Source organism: Wolffia australiana, chromosome 9 (assembly GCF_029677425.1).
Source record: "Wolffia australiana isolate 7733 chromosome 9, ASM2967742v1".
Taxonomy (NCBI): domain Eukaryota; kingdom Viridiplantae; phylum Streptophyta; class Magnoliopsida; order Alismatales; family Araceae; genus Wolffia; species Wolffia australiana.
This window is the reverse complement of record NC_135843.1, coordinates 16725057-16729616: the sequence shown is the minus strand read 5'-3', so window position 1 is coordinate 16729616 and position 4560 is coordinate 16725057. Positions and strand designations below refer to the sequence as shown.

General features: G+C 42.5%; 1 pseudogene; it reads left to right on the top strand.

Annotated features, from left to right (window-relative positions):
• Positions 1 to 1633: 1633 nt before the first annotated feature.
• Positions 1634 to 4560, top strand: LOC144707424 (NADH dehydrogenase [ubiquinone] iron-sulfur protein 2-like; annotated as a pseudogene).

Below are 4560 nucleotides of genomic sequence, written 5' to 3'. Positions count from 1 at the left end.
TTGATATAATAATAGTTTTAGAACTTATATAATAACTCTTTTTTATTCCTCTTGATAACATGCAAATAAGAGCTAAAATAAGTGTTAATTTCATCATATTTTTGGGCTTTTAATGCATAAAACATGGATTTTTAGCGCATGTTATCATCATTTTAGATTAAAATAATAAATTCTTTAAATCTCAAGTTAAAAAATACGTTTGATAAATAATTAGGTCAATACATACATCCTATATGGCTTTACAATGATGATTATGAGAATTTAAATGCTATGAATAGACCTATTTCTATAAATAAAATTAAAGTTATAATAAAACGTATTTTAGAAGGTAATAAAACATTTTTTGCATTAATAACAATTTTTACAAATTATTCCATTCATTTTTCAATTAAAAAAATATATTTTTAATTAAACTGGTCCTTATTGGGCCAGTTTTGGCGCTCACAAGTGGGTAAGTGGCGCAGGGCACAAGAACGTTGCGCTCCGCACCTAGCGCCACATCGACGCATCAGACGGGTCGCTCCGGCCATCGGTGTGTGACGTCCTAATTGGAGTCATACCTGTTGCTTAAATCACATATAATTGTGAATCGAATTCACGATTTCGTAGTTCTGAAATTAGCAAATCATGAATCATCTTCACGATTTGCTCTTTTAGGACATCTTTAAAATTTTGAATTAATTAGGATAAAATAAAAAAGCAATAAAAAAGGCTCTAAAAATCGCATAAAAATTAGTTTCTTTTATTCTTTAAAAATAGTAAAACGTCTTCTGATAAAAATCGTGAAATAAATCAAACCAAATACAAAACACTTAGAATTAAATCACTTTTATATATAGATTTCAAATTCACTAAAAAAAACTTAAAAATATAATTCAAAACGACTAAAGATTTTAAATCAAATATAAAGATAAACTTAAGTGATTTTATATCTCTGTTATTTAATAACAGAGAATCATTAAAATCACTTAAGTTCAAAAGGATAGAATGTTAGTTAAAATTTACAAGTATTAGCATTTAAATAAGAAATTAAAACATCATTTCATTTAGGTTTAAAATTCAAAACTCTAATTTAGAAAGAAAATTTAATGTTTCCTATTGCCTCCCTAGGGTTCGACCCCTTACTCAAGCATTAAGGGATATAAAAAATTTAGTGATTAAGTTCGAAAAACCCCTAAATAACGACATATATACACACATTTTTGAGCTTATCACCTCTGATATGGGCTGAACATGCTTGCTTCTTGTAGCTGCAGGTAGGCTGGGATGATAAACACAAATAGATGGATTTCAGCCCAATGGGTGCAACCCTAAGGAACAAAAATATAAGAAAGGCTTCAAGCCTACCAGGCCTGAACTAGAGACATAATGAGCCTATTTATAAGCAATGATATAATCTTGATTGGGGATTCAGTGGTGTAATGTTAAGAGGTCGTGCGACATGAAGATATTGATAGCAATATGGGGGAAGTTCCCATCAGGCAACAACGGTTCTGCCTGACCCTACTCAAGCATGCATATGTTGTCAGTAAAGATTTTGTGTGAAGCCTTGGAGACTTCGGGGCTAGGGTAAGCTGAGGGGGGACAGCGTAAGTGAGCGAATGTGTGTAAGCCCAGTCAAACATGACTATTCATGGCGGGACGGGTTCCTTCGAATAGTGTTGGTCCTACGGACCGTGAACGGATTCGCCTCTGGCCTCTGGGCACGTCGGAACCGCATGAGTTCACCGGGGTGGAGCACGGTCCGCCAAAATCGGCATAGATTAGGTGCTATTGATGGAACATGGTAAGCCCATCTTTCTCCATATGGAAGTGCTGCGGGCACATAGATATGTGGTAGAGGAAGCCTCCAAGCGAAGGCCGAGCTGTAGATCACGTGACCTGCACGAAGCTGACTGGGCTTTCTCCTGGATCAAAGCAGATCAGCTCGCCTCATAGGTCGGCTCCTAAAGTCGCTTTGCTCCTCGCGCCTACTTAATTTATTTCATAACCGCTCCTCGCTCCTAAATCGCTCCGTCGCGTCTGAATCTTCATCTTCACCGCCTGCCTTCGTCAAAACCAAAGAAAGCGCGGAAGCGGTTCATATATGAGGCGCGAGGAGCGTTCAGATTAAGATGAAGACGGCGTGAAGATTAAGATGAAGACGAGCGGCGGAGCAAAAGGAAATTATTGCAGAACGTTATGTTTACATAAAGTCAAAGTAAAGAAAGAAGAAGTTTGGAAAAAGGATTAGCATCATCTTGGAACCAGGTTCAGAATGAATTTTGTTTAGGAGCGGATCTGCCCAAACCTGTGGTGGTACGGAAGGCACGGACTCGCGACTTCCGTACCTCAGAGAAAGAAAGCCGTCAACCATCACAAACAATATGTATGTTAAATAAATAAAAGCGCGAAGCGGTGAATACTAAGATGAAGACGCGACTGATGGAGCGTGAAGATGAAGACGCGACGGAGCGTTTAGGAGCAGAAGACGAGCAGGTTCTTACTTGTTTTTAAGAAGTGCAAGGCGCGGAAGCGGGGAATATTAAGATTCAGACGAGCGGAGCAGAAGGCGAGCAAAAGCGCGAAGCGGTGAAGATGAAGACGCGATGGGCGATAAAAGAAAGAAGTAAATCACGTTACGAAGAAGTGAACCTGCTCGGCCGGTGCTCGCGTTTGCGTGCGTGAACCAACGGGAATTTAAAAGGAAAGGATGCCTCTCGGGGCATCTAAGAATGATTCGAGCCGTATGAAGGAAACTCCCACGTACAGTTTTTGGGGAGGAAGGAGCCGACAGGTCCCCATTGACTTGGCCCAGGCCTAAGTGAAAGTTAAGTGGTGGGCCTACCCATCCCAACCTGGGGTATGCTGGGATTCGCGAAGCGCAGCACCTTACGATGTTCATGACCAATCGGATCCTGACGTACCTGTAGGTACCAGAGGAGATCGCTATGGTCGTTACTGTATCCGTATCGAAGAGATGCGACAAAGTGTTCGGATCATTGTGCAATGTCCTAATAAAATGCCTAGTGGCATGATCAAAGCCGATGATCGTAAGCTATGTCCTCCATCACGAGGTCGAATGAAACTATCCATGGAATCGTGCGCCGTGTGAAACGTAGATCATCGCCGTTCTTAACCGAGACTCAGGTTAAGCTCCGTCTCGGAACCGTCGTGGGGTTAGGAGTAAAGCATCCCGAGGTTGTTTCGTTGGGCATGGAGAAGCATTGGGAACCCCAATATCTTTCTTCGGAGCAGTTCCTTTTCCCGTCCCCCCGCCCCGGCATAGCGCTTCGCTTCCGGTTTTTCGTTGATTAGCATCCCTTCTTCATTGATCTGGGGGAAAAGGAACCGTCTACAAGGGAAGCTAGACATCAAGGTTGTGGCTTGATGAGGATAACTAAGCTGACACGCCGGAGTTGGCTGCTTTCAGATTAAGATGAAGACGCGAGTGAGCGGGAGCGTTTAAGGTTCTGAAAGAACTTGCGAGATCACAGTCAGGTGCGAAGCAATTGCCAGGTTCTTCAAGAACAGCATTTGAATGAACCGTTCCGTTCGCCACACCCCGGCCCCATTCACTTGCTTGCAATTCTCGTGGTTATTAAAAAAAAAGTTCCCACCAGCGAGAGTGCCCGCCCTTTCTTTCAAGTAGGCCACTTTTCCGGAACGCTGTCCGGGATAACCGCGTACCGTGTATATATCTATATATCTTCGATGCTGTAAAAAAATGTCCGCTTTTCTTCTTCAGATTCATCTGAATTGACTTCGTAACGCTCCCGCTCACTCGCCCCTCATTGACTTCGTAACATTCATCTTCACTTCAGTAACCGCTCGTTCGCCTCCCAATCCCCAAAAGAAAGTTGGCTTGACGAAGGAAGCGGAGCAAGAAAACCAAGAATCTCTTTTAAGGTTCTGAAAGCACTTTCGCTGAGAAAGCGAACATTCTTGAAGAACGAAGGTTCGACAACCAAGCATTAGCAAAGCGTCATTCTCATAGCGAGGTAGCGGCGCTGTAGTAGCGCCAAGCCCTATGTGCTATAATGCTGAACCAACGACGCTCCGCCTTATCTATAGAAGCAGTCAACTGACTTCTGAATGAATGGGATCTTTGGTAATGGCTCAATCTATAGATAGAAAGCCCTATGATGGGAAACTACCACGTTAGGTCTGGAGAGAGATGGGACCGGTTATAGTTTAGGGGGAGCAGATGCAAGCTTTTTCTTTCAATAGCCGGCCAAATGACTACAGGATCATCGGTCTACTCTACCTCAATTCACCATTTGAACCTTATACAGAAGGTTTTCCGTACCAGCTCCTTCTACCTATACCGTAGTTGAAGCACCTAAAGGAGAATTTGGTGTCTTTCTGGTCAGTAATGGAAGCAATCGTCCCCTACTGTCGTAAAATAAGAGCACCTGGCTCTGCCCATTCACAAGGACTCGATTCTATGTCCAAACATCACATGCCAGCAGATGTAGTCACCATCATAGGTACTCAAGATATTGTGTCTGGAGAGGTAGATAGATAGGACTGCGTCTTGCTCGATCAGGATCCTAGTTTTATTGCGAGCCAAAACACCCA